The sequence below is a fragment of the Nasonia vitripennis genome (assembly GCF_009193385.2).
Source record: "Nasonia vitripennis strain AsymCx chromosome 4 unlocalized genomic scaffold, Nvit_psr_1.1 chr4_random0009, whole genome shotgun sequence".
NCBI lineage: Eukaryota > Metazoa > Arthropoda > Insecta > Hymenoptera > Pteromalidae > Nasonia > Nasonia vitripennis.
Window position 1 is genome coordinate 100,075 of NW_022279645.1, and position 17,290 is coordinate 117,364.

The 17,290-nt window shown below is 37.6% G+C and overlaps 1 protein-coding gene across 2 annotated transcripts in view; it reads left to right on the forward strand.

The window, feature by feature from the left end:
* Positions 1-17,290, forward strand: part of LOC100115830 (transcription elongation factor S-II) — a 63,484-nt gene that overhangs the window by 43,917 nt on the left and 2,277 nt on the right. The window lies entirely within an intron of this gene.

Below are 17,290 nucleotides of genomic sequence, written 5' to 3' on the forward strand. Positions count from 1 at the left end.
GAGCTGAACCGTGTACGATTTAAATAAAGAGACTTCGAGTTTCAGTTACGCTTTTATAAATAACGTGTTGTCATTTACGTTAACCCGTACCTGGTCATAACAATATATATAGGACGTTTCACGTCAACCGGACCATCCGTGGACCCAAAATTTGGGTTAACCTAACAAGACGTTTGAGGTCTCAAAATGATCGTCTGGTCAAGGCTTTTGAAAAAGTTCTGGCCTTTTCAAAAATCCAATGTGGCGCATAAAATTTGGAGCCTGAAACCCACGTTTTCATAGCACATTCAACAAAAACAATAGTAAAAATGTTCTAATTTGTGAAATATCCCACCAAAAAGCATGTACAACTCATGATAGGACATATTATTGACAATGCTGACGGAATTCCAAAATCAAAAATGGCGGAATCAAAATGGTGGGCATTATACCTCCACCAAACCCATTTTACCGCAACAAATGATTTTAGATCACTTTAAAGTATCGATATGAGGGTTTTTGGGGCCACTGCACCTTATTTTAACCTCGAAATTTTAAAATCCAAAATGGCCGATCCAAAATGGCGGACATTATACAACCACCAAAACTATTTTACGGCACTGAACGATTTTAAATCAGTTTAAAGTATCGATATGGGGGTTTGTGAGGTAAATGGTTATAAATGTATTACCAGAATCAGTATTTGTGCACATGAATCTTATATTTTTCCGATCTATTAGATTTAGAATTATCTGTCTGCGGTTTTTGCACTTACATTTTTCTATTGTTCTGTGTATATGTATATGCCTGCGTGGATGGAAAAAATATATAATTTAGCCAAATGAATCAATCTTTAATGACATTTTGTGCACTCATCAATTCTGGCTCCTCGTTCGCGGAGTTTTTACTGGTGATAAATGGCTTTCGCCGATATCATAAATTACTCTGTTCCTAGGTTCATTGGCATTTGAGTAATGCATGACTTTCAACGTTTCATTATTTTCTGGGATAAATCCATGCCCCATTTGTATGTTTGTGACAGGTGGACAGTTTTTAAATCTCTTTGTTAGGAATTGATGAGTTTGTTCGTGATCTTTTTTGGTGTATAAGAAAAATTTATATTGAATGATCGCCCATTAGCCCATGAATAAAGAGCTTTAACATCTAGAATTGCTTTATTTTTTGCAGCTTGTAAGCTCGCTCTTGTAGCTTCTCTCTTTACTATCGCTCCAACTCCATCGCAACTACCTTTTCCGTGTGCTGTTGCAAAACAGTGCCATTCAGCATCAACGCCAAAATCTCTCTTATGACTCATTAAACTACTCATTTGATAACGATTTTTAAAATGCTGTTTAGCACCATCAGTAGCATATATTACCTTTTTTACTGTGGGACAAACCTTGCGAATTTCAGGTATAAGCTTTTGCTGCATTATGTATACTGCAGTGGCATCATGAGTAGTACAATCGGACATAGATACTGTACTGAAATGCTTTAGCTTGCCTTCAGATTTATAATAAACAACAGCAGGAAAAATCGTACTTTGATCATTATTAAAATGAAATGCCTGTGCAGCATCTTGGGCTGTAAAAGCATAGTTCTCAGCAAAATGCAATTGAGCAAGAACCTCTTCATCTGAAAGATTATTTTTCTTCCCAGAAATAAACTTTGATTGTTTCTTAGCGATGAAGTGATGAGGTATCAACTTTTCTAGGTTAGAACATAAAGTTTCAATAAATTCTTGTGATGTTAGGCATTGTTTTATCAAAGTGTATCTATCGGTTGATTGTCACGTGCTGAAGATGACTTGATCAATATTGTGCTCATCCATAATGTTCTCAACGTAATCAGAAAACCTTTGAATGTCCGGACAAAATTTGCATTCATTCAAATAACAACTTGGTTTGGGATCCTCACATAGAACGAAATTCAAACAATCTTTATAATTCTTCAGAATATTGTTTGAGATTTTTTCTATATTTACTGCGTGAATCATCGCCTTGAAATTTTGGTGTATCGTACATACACATACATTGTGTGTACCAGAGGATCCTGCAAAGACACAACATTTTGGTCTCAGTTCCGCAAACTTGGTAAGCCCAATCGGATGTTCAGGAAACTGTTCTTTAAATTGATTATGAAGGTTCTTAATATCAGTAAGTAATAATCTTTTCTGCACTTTTATTTTTTCACCATATAAATAAATACTGACGGTATCTTTTTTATTTGGCATAATTCTGTTGTTAAGATCATTTTCGTAAAAATCTTCAACTTTCTGAGTAGTTTCTGCAGGTAATGTTTTTCCACGTTTTGCAACAGGAGAAGCCAAAACTCCATCTGATTCTCTTAACTGTTTTGCTTTACGAGCCATTCTGTGAGACACACCAAATTGGTTCATAATTTTACGTATTGCCCAGTGTTCGGGCAAAATAGTAAGAATACTGACACGTAATGGATCGTTCTCCGGCAGGGATTGGAATTTGTTTTTAAGTCAAGTTAAAATATCTGTAAGATCATCTTGCATAGGTGCATCCGTGTTTGAAACCGAAGGTGAGTCAGTCTCTGATTCAAAATCAACACTCATACTGACGTTTGGAGATGACAAATCATGTAGTTTGTAAAAGGATTTTCTACATGTATCACAAATCAGTGAAGATGTTGGATAATAAGGATAGACATCATGAAATTCTTTGGAGATCTTCCTAAGAGATTTGCTGTGTCGTTTATTAATATCAAATGGATTAACGCATCTATCGATACGATATTTTTTCGCAGGAGAAGACATTGTTGTAGGATATGAGAAAGCACAACCAAAACAAAAAAAAATGTTAGAAATAACAAAATTACGGCTAGTACAGTTGAACAAGAAGTTGCCGATAAAGTAAGACTTACTCAACAACTGCCTTAAAAAGGATGTTGAAGAAGAAGTCGCCAATGTATCTATTAATGTACCTAGAAACTATCCTAAAAAGGACTGCTGGAGAAAAAATCGCCTATGAATAAAGCCGCTGATGGACTTGCTCACCAACTATCCTGAAAAAGACTGTTGGAGAAAAAGTCGCCGATGAAGAAGCATTCCTTGAAGAAAATATTCCTTTCTATGGGTTGCTCAACGTGGGAAGGGGTTGCGGGTGTAGGTAAAAAAAAGTGATGAAATAAATCACTTGAAAGCAATAAATTCCTTTGCCACAAAACAGTTTTATTTGCTGAAGTCTTTGCACAAGTTGTCATTGGACACGAGCCGTGTACTTGCAGCATTAGGCTGTTGGAAGAGGGGCGAGGTACAGCGCTGGACCCGGCCTCCTTATGTGCCCTCCGCGACACTACTTCACATGTGGGTAATACGCAGCCGCCTAGCGGCGCGCCGCGGTACTAGCGCCGCGGTGATAAGCGCTGCAGCGTGCGTAGCGTGTTCGGCGGGTTGCGCGTTAGCAGGGACTTTTCGCGAGAGAGCCTGCGGGTGGGTTATGACAAATATCCGCCAGTTTATATTGGCCATATTGAATTTTGAAATTTCGAGGTTAAAATAAGATTCAGCGGCCCCTTAAACTCCCATACCGATACTTTAAACTGATTTAAAATCGTTCATTGCGGTAAAATAGTATGGTGGTTGTCTAATGTCCGCCATTTTGGATTTTAAAATTTCGAGGTTAAAATAAAGTGCAGTGGTCCCAAAAACCCTCATATCGATACTATAAAGTGATCTAAAATCATTTGTTGCGGTAAAATTGGTTTGGTGGTGGTATAATGTCCGCCATTTTGGATCCACCATTTCGAATTTTGAAATGTCGAGGTTAAAATAAGATTCAGTGACCCTGAAAACCCCCATATCGATACTTTAAACTGATCAAAAATCATTTGTTGCGGTAAAATGGGTTTGGTGGAGGTATAATGTCCACCATTTTGATTCCCCCATTTTTGATTTTGGAATTCCGTCAGCATTGTCAATAATATGTCCTATGAGTTGTACATGCTTTTTGGTGGGATATTTCACAAATTAGAACATTTTTACTATTGTTTTTGTTGAATGTACTATGAAAACGTGGGTTTCAGGCTCCATATTTTATGCGCCACATTGGATTTTTGAAAAGGCCAGAACTTTTTCAAAAGCCCTTGACCAGACGATCATTTTGAGACCTCAAACGTCTTGTTAGGTTAACCCAAATTTTGGATGCACTGATGGTCCGGTTGACGTCAAACGTCCCATATATATATATATATTCGCGAGCCGTGCGACTGCGCACTCTGAACTGATGTGAATTTTCAATATTTTAACGTTTTCATCAATCATCTATAGTCATCCTTACTGACGAATCTCAAATGAGATGTCTACTATTAGGTATATTGCTCTATTAGGTTTACTTCTAAAATTTGCTTTTAAAGTTTTTATAATTGAACATTATTGTTTAAATAGTAGAACCGTATTTAAACATAGATGCATTGAAGCATTCTGAGCAATATTTTGATTTTAAAATATTAGACATGAAAATTTCAGGTGAGAAACTCATAGTGATTCCAAAATCAATAAAGTGTCATTCGATTATTGACAACTGAATTTTATCTATTTATAAAATTCTAAAAATCAATTTTTCGCATGTGTATTGAACGTTAATTTCCGATACAGGGGGCATAAAATGTGCTTGAACCCACGTGGAGCGTTCGTAATAGTGCATTTTACGCACGCTATATCGAAATATATTTTTAATACTGACTTATTCAATAATTAAATAAATATTAAATAAAATAATAATAAAATTAATTGATCTTCTTTCAATTTTTTTCCAATCTTTATTTTTCGATCTATATTATTCTGTACATAATAGTTTCCATCTAAAGATTTTAGACTGAAACAGACGATAACCGAACAAAACAGAAATGTTCGGCAAAATAATGTCAAAATTGAGACAAAGACAACAGTTATTTACAGGTATAATTAATTTTTTTTAGAGCGGATGGTACCAGATTTCAACTGTTTTCAACAGTTACGTTAATTAGATTCTATTATGTTATTAGAGGCGTGTTTTTAAAAGAAAAATCATCAGAAACCCAAAGATAACTGTATTGATTGGAAAAAAACTAGTGAATGTAGAAGACAACAATTATAAAATGAAAAAAACTGTTTTAAACTATGAAAAAACTGTTGTCTTCACTTATTAATAGTTATTGTCTGTTGTATTTTGTTTTTTTTTTTTATATATTTTCAAAATCGTAAAATTTTATACCTGAATAAAACTGCTGCCAATTCTTCGGCACGTAGCTTCCTCCAACAAAATTTATAGTATGAATAGATTGTTCAAATATACAGTATAGAAATGATTCTTAAAATATTTTTAATCTTAATTATTTTACATAAGGAGCACCCGTTACAATATCAAATCATATAATTTTCATGAAAAAATTTAAACCTTAATATTTTAAATATCATAGGGTCCTCATAACCTCATAAAATCATGAATTGTCTCAAAACATTCTGAACTTTATTTAGCGGGTTAGAAGGTTTTAAAAAGTAGCAATTTTCAGTTACAGAGGGTATACAGACGAGAGACAAAAAATTTGAATCCTAATATCTTTTAAACTTGATGGTTTTATAAGCTGCAAAAAGAAACTAGCTGAGGTGACCACAAGATCAATATTTTCCTAAAATTTCAACTTAAATAAAGCCTTTTTACTCCCGTGACCGTATGACATAGAAAACCCATTTTTTTAGTTTTCGATTTTTAGCTTAAAAACTAGGCATCAAAATAGTTTAAAATTATTACAGCAAACAGCTATTATCGTTTTTCATTCTCATCAATTGTTTCAAAACGTTTGACGATTTAGTTTTATGGGTATTATTATTTTTTTTTAATCACCTTTTTTATCATAAAAATTGAACGGAACGGTCAATCTGGAAAATCTTGCGGGAAATAATAGGCAATTTTATGCTCTTTTAAATACACTATTGTTGAATATATTGTATCATCATATTATCAAAAAAAAACGCAAAAATATTTCAAAAATCAAAAAATGGCTATAACATGTCCATAAAATGGTCAGAATAGTAAAAAAAGAAATTTTTCGAATTCAGAATCAGAAAACATATATGCATGCCAAATTTTATTACGATCGATCGTGTGGTTCCGAAATTATGACGGCATACGTACATACACACCCACACACACACACAGCCATCCGTACGGACATTTTCTAAACACGCATTATTTGTACTCCAAATGCGTTTCTACAAATTTTCAGCAAAACTGAAAATTTTACTATTACAAAGCTTCCTCTTAGGAGGAAGCAATAAATCCAACTGAAGAATTTAGCTAACTAAATAAAACTGAAGACAACAAAAGATTACTGTTGTCTGTGTCTCAATTCCGACATTTTTCTGCTATCATCTGCAGGTCATAACTTTTTTTCTTCGGTTGTTTTTATTATTCTTTTTCGCTAAGGATTTAAGATATCGTTATCAAATAATATAAAAATAAATATTGTATTATGTATAACATTTCAGTGCAGTACATAAATGTTACGATTGTTATAATCCTACAATTAACATTATATTATGTAACGAGGAACAACGTCCCTCGCCACGCCGGTAATCAAGGCAGGATAGAGAGTGACGAAATAAGGCGGCATTGGCTCGACGGACAGAGCGCGCGCCTAGAGATCTCGGGAGCGCCGGATCGATTCTCGGTCACAGCGTCTCCTTTTGTGATTTTCTCCTCTCTGTTCAAGTCTCACCCCGTTACATGGCGCCCAACTGAATTACCCACTGGCGTGGATAAGGAAGATTTCCACGGTTCTCCAGGAGTTTTGCGAAGGAGGATAAGACGAGGAAGAAACTCCCACCTACGAACCTGACTCTCCCAGGCGGGAAGAGGGATTGAGCAGATCAGCTGCAGTGGCAGCCCAGGGCACTGTGGATGACGAAATGTGGTCAAGAAGACGAATGCGAAAGGTGCGAGGATGTACGAGGTTGAAGACATCGTCGAAGAGCTAGTCGGCGAAGGAGATTTCCTGCATTACCGGCAATCCTGCGGTGGATTGGTAGAGTCGAAATCGGTAATCCGACTCTAGCGGGGGATTGTAATGAGGAACAACGTCCCTCGCCACACCGGTAATCGAGGCAGGATAGAGAGTGACGAAATAAGGCGGCATTGGCTCGACGAACAGAGCGCGCGCCTAGAGATCTCGGGAGCGCCGGATCGATTTTCAGTCCGGCGTCTCCTTTTGTGATTTTCTCCTCTCAACTCAAGTCTCACCCCGTTACAATTATAAATTTAAAAGAAAAAAAAAGTTCAATTAATATTATTGTATACTTAGATTTTGTTAATATAATTAATACTGTCATCAAATAATTACAAAGAGTTTGAAAACATTTTTTAATATTGAAAATTTATTTCTATTTTATTCTAAAATGTTAACACCGGTCCTGTCTGCTAGTAGCTATAACTACTTTTATAGAATTTTGGCTGTATTGAATATATTCATTTATACTCGACAATAATTAATTCTCGTAGAACGTTTTTGAAATCGTGCTTTTGATTGGTTAGAATTTATCAATCTGGCAATCTGATTGGAGAATTTCAAAAACGTTCCACATGAATTAACTACCATCGAGTGTACATCAAATATTTAACAGTATATTTAATAATGACGGGTCAAATAATTAAATATCATTACAATTAATTTGTTAATCGCGAGCGAAGCGAGCCTTCGTTGATTGCTTCGCTCGCGATTAACAAATCAATTGTAATGATATTTAATTATTTGACCTGTCAATAGTAAATATACTATTAAATATTAGATGTACACTCGATGGTAGTTAATTCTTGTAGAACATTTTTTGCTAGATTGATTAATTCTAACGAATCAAAAGCATAAGAATTAATTACCGTCAAGTATAAATGAATATATTCAATACAGCCAACGTTCTATAAAAGTAGTTATAGCTACTAGTATACAGGACCGGCTTTTAAATTATAGAATAAAACAGAAATTAATTTTGAATATTGAAAAACGTTTTTAAACTCTTTGTAATTATTTGATGACAGTATTAATTATATGAACAAAATCCAACAATAACATAAAATTAATTATACTTTTTTTATTTACATTTACAATATAATGTAAATTGTGAGATTATAACAATCATAATATTTATATTCTGTACTAAAATGTAATACATAATACGATATTTACTTTTATATTTAATAATAACGATATCTTCAATCCCTAACAAAAAAAAAATGAAAACAATTGAAAAATAACTTTATGAACTGCAGATGATAGCAGAAAAATGTCGGAATTGAGACACAGATAGCAGTAATCTTCAGTTTTATTTAGTTTGCTAGATTCTTCAGTTGGATTTAGGATTTTTTATTTTAGGTTTGGATTCAGTTTATTTTTTTTTTCAGGTGTTAAATTTTACAATTTAAAAAATAAATAAAATATGAATACAACAAACAATAACTATTAATAAGTGAAGACAATAGCTTTTTCATAGTTCAAAACAGTTTTCTTCATTCTATAATTGCTGTCTTCTACGTTCACTAGTTTGTTCCCAATCAAAACAGCTATCTTCTGATTTCTACACATTTTTCTTAACTTTTTTAAAAACACGCGTTTAATAACATATAAAAAATTAACTTTTAAAAAAGTAAAAGGTTAGGCGAGTTTGATATGTTCCGCAACGAAATAACACATAAAAAAAACTGAAACACCAAAACCAAGTTCAAACTACCTAGATCTCGTCATTGGCCACCCTGTACACCTAGATGCCGTCCTCGTATGATGTATGTACCTAGAAATAAAAAACCACGGGGCGCACCACCTAGACTTTGTCATCGTCCACCCTGTACACCTAGACGCCGACTCCGTATGATTTATTTACCTAGACACCAAATAACACGGAGGGCACCACCTAGACCTCATCATCAGCCGCCCTGTACACCTAGACGACTTTTTCGTATGATGTATTCATCTAGACATAAAAAATCACGAACGCACCACCTAGACCTCGTCATCGGCCACCTCGTACACCTAGACACCGCCTTCGAATTATTTCTACACCTAGACACTAAAAACTACATGTGGGCAAGCATGCAGAAAACCGATGAGAAAGCAATATCCATCTGTGTATAGCTGTGCGGCCAACTTACCGGTCCTACCACTTGTTGCGGCTAACTTAACGGTCCTAACATTTATTATTATTATTATTGATTTATTTTGCACTAGTCAAAAAAAATATATATCACAATTATATTATGCTTTGTCACATCACAGATTTTCACACAACGTGACGATAATAAGTACAAATAAATTTCGTTTTCGCTAGTCTATAAAGTCAATACAATATACAATACAATTACAAGGTACAATACAGGACGGTTTATCACATTTTTTTGACAAGTTATATTACAGCTTACATTTGTCATTCAACGACTAAGTGACGGAAGGTTACTTAAATTACGAGGGAGCGAGTTCCATAGACGCGCACCCCATGCACTGAATGACTTTCGTCCAGTGTCAGTACGCGAACCGGCAACTACGAGTTCCTTGGGGTCCGTAGAAGAGGTTCTGCACTGGCTTCTCTCAAAAAGGGCAGCGAGATACTAAGGCTGTACCATGACAACTGCTTTGTAAAGCAGTATCGCCGCAAAATACTCCCTTCTTACCTCGACGGAAACCCAGCCTATCCCTTTCCTATATGGGGAGATGTGCTCGCGCCTTTTAGCACCACAGATGTATCTCACACATGAGTTCTGCAATCTTTGAAGTCGGGTGTTGAGTTCGCCTGATACGTCAAGGTAGACAAAAGAGCAGCAATCCAAGTGCAAGATGACAAGAGCGCTAGCCGGCTGCTTACGCAGTGTCTCGGTGGTACAGGATCTAAAAGATCTGAGTCCATAAAGAGCTCTATTAACCTTTTGGCTAATCGCATCCACTTGCGGTTTTCATGTTAATTTTGAATCCATTATAATACCGAGATTGGTTACAGCGTCAACAAAGGGAACGAAAACGTCCTCCACGATTTCACTTGCCAGGCAGCTGTAGACCTTTTACTTTATTGATATTGATATAATAATCTGAACCGAAAATAATAGCTTTAGTTTTGCCAACATTGAGGCGGAGTGCATTATCAGATGCCCATGCCGACACCGCACGCGCCACAGCCAACATGCGGTCCACACCCTCACTCAGATCGTCCCACGCCACCTGAGTATAGGTTTGCAGGTCATCAGTATACAGCAAATGTTCGACGCTGTCTGATAATTTCCCCTCGGGGCCTTTGAAGTTAGCCAGGAAGTTTTGAATATCATTAATGTAAAGGCTAAACAGAAGAGGCCCCAGAACTGAGCCCTGTGGTATGCCAAGATTGGTAGTGAGCCAATCTGAATTGCCATTTGAATTCGTAACCACACGTTGGTTACGACTTGTAATATACGACGCAATCCACAGAAGATTAGCTTACGAAGAAGTTTTGAGGGCGAAATTGTGTCAAACGCCTTGCTGAAATCAAACATTAGGAGGATGGTGAGCAGGTTCTTGTTGCTGTTGATACCAACCCTAATGTCTTCTGACAGACTCAGGAGTGCTGCTTGCGTGCTATGATTTATCCGAAAGCCCGTTTGGCGGGGATCAAGTAGCTTTTTAGACTCTACATACTCGGATATCTGCTCATGGACAATCTTTTTGAGAACCTTGGAAAGAAAGCTCAACAAATCAATCGGATGAAAGTCCGAAGCAGCTGATGGAATTGCCGTTTTTTTTTAGAGGCACCAAATGTGCCCTTTTCCAGACCTCAGGAAAGACTCCACAAGACAGAGATGAGTTAAAAATGGAGAACAGGTGATGACTTAAAACCGGAAGGGACTTAGCAATGATACTCTGGGGAATGCCATATTCCGCTTTAGCCTGCGAAGTAAAGTGTGCAACGACCAGGACCACGTCTGAAAAAGTGACTTCACGAAAAGTGAAACCATCATCACTGGCCATCGCTAAGATATCATGAAAGTCCGTATCGCGCTCCGTCTGAGAAACGGAGACCCCAGCGAAATGAGCGTTAAGTTCATCCGGTAAAAAACCGTGTAGATCGTCCCTGGACTCCGGCAAAAGTCCGAGATTTCGAAATTCTCTCCAGATGTTATTATCATTATTCAACGCTTCAGATATGCTGCTCTGTATAAAAGTTTCCCGCGCTTCAATCGTGCGTTGTTCTGCTCAAGCAGCTGGAGACTGGAACTCCAACCGCAGCCTATCATCACGGGTCCGCCTATATCACCGCTGAACGGCTTCACGGTGGTTGTATAGATAGTTCAGCGTTAACCCATGGTGGAGATCCCTTCTTTTTAGGTTTAAATTGCTCTAAAGGGGCAAGCCTGTGGATAACAGCCATGATGTTATGGCTAAGAGAATCTAACTTACTTTTGACAGTCTTGTCTGGGCAACTGATGGTCGACCAGTCGCACACTCGAGAAGAGACAGAAGCTCCTCTTGCCTGGCGGCTTTAAAATCTCTATAAAAGAAAGGACTCAGGACTGGGGATTTTGACTTCGGGGCCCTAATTGTGACATCGATGATATTGTGTCTGCTCGGATAGGTCGCCATCATGTTGTTCGCATCGAGCACTGCTTCATTGTCGTCAGTGAGAATCACGTCAATCCATGCGTGAGACTCCCCAACGTGGTGAGTCGCGCCGTGATCAACTAACTTTAAGATTTAACTCGCAGGCAAGGTCTTTGATGAAGATCGCGTCTTGAGATGCCGACAGCACATTCGCATTCAGATCTCCCATGATTATTCGATGGTCATAATCTACCGCATGTGTCTTAGCTTATCTATTAAATCGGAAATTCCCGTAAAGGAGATACCCGGTGGTCTATAAATAACCGCAAAAAAAAAATAGGAGGCATTTTACCCTTTTCTACCCCACATCTACCACACATAAGCTATTCAGGAATACCTGGTTTGCCTTCGTCTTGCGTTGTTGGTGATGAGCACAACAAAGTCGCCTTGTAGCTATTATGTATAAAAAGCGCAACGCCTCCTCCCTGGGTATTCCTGTCCTGCCGAAGAACCGAGTAGCCGTTAACCTGAGCGAATACACCGTCGACATTTGGCCCGAAACGCGACTCAGCCACGTTAAAGAGATGGTAAATGGGACGAGCAGTCACCAGAAATTGGCGAAACATCTCCATATGTTTGTTTAGGGATGTTGCATTTAAAAATCCCGCCCTAAACCCCTCGCATTCGGTCTCTTTCGCCTCCCTCCGCCTAGTCAAACTTCACTAGGAAGTTTTCGCGCTTCTTTACACGATGATTACGCGTCATTTGCAACATCGCCGTCTTGTACCGCTGTCAGTTAATTTACATTAATACTTGTGCTAATATTATTTACTTTAATTACTAGTATTACATTAGCACTATCATAAGATGCAGCAATCGCGTGCAGGTCTGCTGCTGTCATGAATGAATGTGACATATCCCCGTCTTGTTTTTTAGCCAGAAAACGACCGCCTCTATGCCAAACATACTTAAAACCCAGACCACGTGCTAAACTCTTAAGACTTTTAAATTGAATAAATAATTCTTTACTTAATCATTCATTTATAAAAATTCTACTTTGAATTAGGCTATTACTCGTTTCCGATTTCAAAGATGAGACGTTAGTATGTCTTGTGTTGAATCCAGTAAATGCGTGTTTCGCGCACATAATATCAATTAATAGTTTACTGCTTGAGAGACAGACTACCCATGGCGATAGTCGCTGACAATCTGCTTGCGAACCAGATCTTTCCGCTTGAAGCTTGCGCGTGGACCGGATGTCGTCCCGAACGACTGACGACAGGATGGTGCTGAAAATGACGTGGGTCACATTTTTGCTCAGAACCGTCAAATACATTAGAAATTATTATTTCCACTGAATTCTCAGCACCATTCGCCTGGGTCGCCGAAGAGCCACTCACGCTGTGAGAAGGATCGCAGCCTTCTTTGTTGCGCTTACGGCCCCTAGATCTACGCTGATTTTTTATAACTTTAAAGCCGTCCGAATTCTCTGACGAGGATGCTTTATCAACCGCTATGGAGGCGCCCGCGCCACCGTTTATTTTTACATTAAAATTTGCATCTCGAGCGGTTGTATCTAACTCTCTGAGTGATACAAAAACATGAGAGAGATTGGCATCAGCATTACTGTAATTATTATTATTAGTATTAATAGTATTAGAACTAGATCCACCATCACCATGCTTGCACTTGGCACCGTCAATTACGGCTTCAATTTTTGACAGTATGTTAGAAAGCTGCTCTTTAAGAACACTATTCCCTTGCAAGAGCAGTAGGCGATTATTGTGCAGGCCATCTATTTTAGACGTCTGCTCAAGAACTTTGTCCTCAAGTGAGGAAACCCTATCCATCAATCAGAACCTGTGCTACTGGAGCCGAGGACGATCCCTGGCTAATGGCATCAAGCTTGCCCACCAGACGAGACTCAAGATCACCCACCGCTCCCTCAAGAAGTTTAAACTGGGCACTAAAAAGTTCAAGCATAGATGATGGCAGCGAACAATAATGAAGCGCACTTAAATTTTCTGAAGAATTGCTCGCGATGTGTTTCCTATTACTAATAGTCTTCACGGTAGAGACGGCCGGCGTCGAAGCAATAAAATTATCCTTAAGGGATTCTTATCCAGAGTTTGTAATTTCAGTATCCAAGTCAACTGTATTGTTATTATTTATATTGTTAAAAGTATCAGTATTGTCCGCTCCAGTATTAGCAAGTCCAGTATTAGAAGTGCCAAAGTTTACAGATATCAATTTGATTTCGATCTTGTCAATGTCATTGTTGCTGTTGTCATTCTTGTCCTTATTTTTATTTTATTCCTATTACTATTATTATTGCTATTGCCATTACCAGTATAACTATTGTTATTATTAGTCATCGTGTTTTAGTCTTTTCGGCCTTTTTTGTCTCTTTCGAGATATTAAGTGGTTTCTTCGCGCGACATACTTGACAGATGTAACTGGTGCCCTCTACTGGTGACCAGTTATGACATATGTTGTGATATCGCATGTCGCAGTCCTTACACCTTCGCATGACTGCGTTAGCGCGACAAATTTTCTTGCATCTCATGCAGAATAATGGCGCCATAGTAATTATCAATTATTAGAACAATTAATTAATTGAAAACAAAATATATACAATAAACAAATATCAGTGACTAGGAACACGAGTAATACTGATATAATACTAAAATAATACTGATTTAGCAAAGTATTCGAAATTGAAGTTTCAAATTTTGCGCGCTTCAGATTACAGTAGAAATTTCAAAATTCGCTCGCAAAGAATATGGCTGAGCTATCAGTTCTACCAATAGATTTCCAGGGCCGATGGAACTGCATCTTGGTGGCGAAATTTGAGAACTCCAGCGCAGGGACGATGACGATCGTTTTTCGCGCGCTTTAAAAGAGAGACAGATATATTTGTCCTAACCTCCAAATTTTTCGCCTCTACAACTCCACTGCAATATTCACGGCTGCTGCACATCGAGAAGAGATTTTCTTCTTCAACCTGTTGATGATGGATGAAGTAGTTGAGTCTGTCTGGATGATGCAGCTGCTGGCGGTGTTACGATGACCAAAGATCTACAGGTGCAGTTGAGGTTTGAGGTTATGTGAGCCGTTTTGCGGAAAAGTATCTCTCCCGGCTCATAAAGCGCACAAAAAATGGTGTCTTATAGCGGTAGTATGAGAGCCAGTGGGATAGTCCATTCCGCTGTAAAATAACACTCAATCGAGTGAGCAAATATTTTAGTATATCAAAAATATAGCGAGAGTAAGTCTGAATAGGTGTTCAACTTACGCAGGCACACCAACTTGTAATTTGATTTGAGCATTTTGTGAATGACACATATGCATTAATGCATTCAGCATTAGTCATTTTATATTCACAAACGGATAGCTGTGAAAGAGAGAGATTATCTGCACAAAAAATTATTCGCAGCATTCTTATGATCTCGACCAAAACTGCAGATTACATTTTGTGATATGCATGAAACCATACGGCATTCGTCATTTCATATTCACAAACACATAGTTTTAAAAGAAAGATCATATCAGCGCAATAAAATTATTTGCAGCATGCCTTTCATCTGGACCGAATCTGCAGATAACATCTTGCGTTATGCACAAAAGCATACAGCATTTGTCATTTCGTATTCACAAACACATAGCTTTGAAAAAAGAGCATATCTGCACAAATTATAGTTTGCAGCATTCCTTTTTCTCGACCAAAACCGCAGATTTCATCTTGTGATAAGCATGTGCGTCATTTCATATTCACAAACACATAGAATTAAAAAAAGATTATACCTGCACAAATAACTATTTGCAGCATTCCTTTGATCTCGACTAAAACTGCAGATTTCATATTGTGATATGAATGAATACATACAGCATTCATCATTATATGTCATGAACAGAAAACTTAAAAAAAACGATTATATCTGCACGAGTAATTATTTGCAGCATCCCTTTTATGTAAATTGAACCTGCAGATAACATTTTGTGATATGCATTAATAAATAAATCGTCATATTCACAAACAAATAACTTGAAAAAAAAAGTTATATCTGCACATTCGCAGCATCCCTTTTATCTGGACTAAATTTACTGATTACATCTTATGATATGCATGAATACATAAAGCATTCGTCATCTCATATTCACAAATAGATGGCTTTGAAAAAAACAGTATATCCGCACAAATATTTAATTGCAGAATCCTGTTTATCTGGACCAATCCTTAAATAATCTTTATATATATATATATATATGTGTGTGTGTGTGCGTGCGTGTGTGTATGTGTGTTTTGTTTCTCTCTCGGAGAAAGAGGTATTAGGGAAAATTTTAGAAAGACCATAGCATGACCTTGTTTATGGAGTCATAGAAACAGCCCCTCTTACGGCCAGATGAAAAAACACCTAGCCGTAAAAAGGAACGCCCTCTTTGCCTTTATCGACCCTCGGTAAAGGTGCCTAGCTCCATCTTCTATGCCCCACTTGTCCATGTGTGAATTTTAGGGATTTTTGCAGGCCTCTAGATCACTCGTCAACCGCTAAAAGTATTTACGTTGTTCATTTGTCCTATCAGCTTTTGTTCATCTTCGCGCTCTCTGCAGGCCTATCGATCTGGGTGCATTTTGTGACCTTTGCATGCCATTAAGCTACTTGTCAATCGCTAAAAGTGGATCTCTGGAAGGAAAACTACTTAGCTTTCTAAGTGGTTTACTTAAGGTAGTTCAGCGGAATATTTATTTTCTTAGGATATCGCTCAAACTTTATTTACATGTTCAATTAAGTGTCCTCTACAACGTGGTATTTTTGTTTACCCCCCAAGTGACATTATTTATAGAGATATTGAACCTCGAAATTTTGTATTTTAACATAGGAAGCCTATACCGAGTCCGAATTTTGAGGACGTTTAGTTGAATTGGGAAGCAAGTTTTCTTAGAATATTTTTTAAAAACTAGCCTACGATGTAAAATAGCAATACAAAGCATGGAGAAAAAGTTGGATAGGGCAAACGAGGCTTTTTTTAAGATACAACAATTCAAAGTTTTCATCCCATGCTATCAATATATCCATATAGGTACGCCGTTTTTCTCTCTCTCACAAGTTTTGAGTATTACCAACGTCTGGAACCGTAGAGTTAAATAAGTATCATACAGCGCAAACACCAGCAGTAATAACCCGGCGCAGTGACGGTGGTGCTTTTATGCTGCTCGTCGCTTGGTAGTTGAGGCCTCGCACGCCTGGTCATGTGGCATGACCACGCGTGGATGTTGCCTGCGTTCTTATAAGTGTAAGCGCCTTTAGAACACAGATATGAGATTAGTTTGAATTACCTATGGTTTATTATCTTTTCATAAATCGTATCTTGTAGCTACATAAAATAGTATATTACGATACGTGTGATCTAAGTAGCCAATTACTGCACGACGTGCATTAGCGCCCGAGCGCGGCGATGATAAAACGCTGTGCACTGATGGGCTGCTTAGTTTACGAGTATCGTATTAGTATATTGTCTAACGAGTGCGACATGGAGCCCGCGTGCGTGCTTGGCAACTTATCGTTAACTTATTATTATTTTCGCACTAGATGCGCACACTATTTTTTATCACGAGTGGTATTTTCGTAGCAACCGTGAGCTTAACACCTCACGAAGAACAAAACCATTGAGCTTCGCACGTAGCAATATATCTAACGTTTCTAACAGTTTGTATCTTAAATAAGTTTCATAAATAAAATTTTACAATATTGTAAAT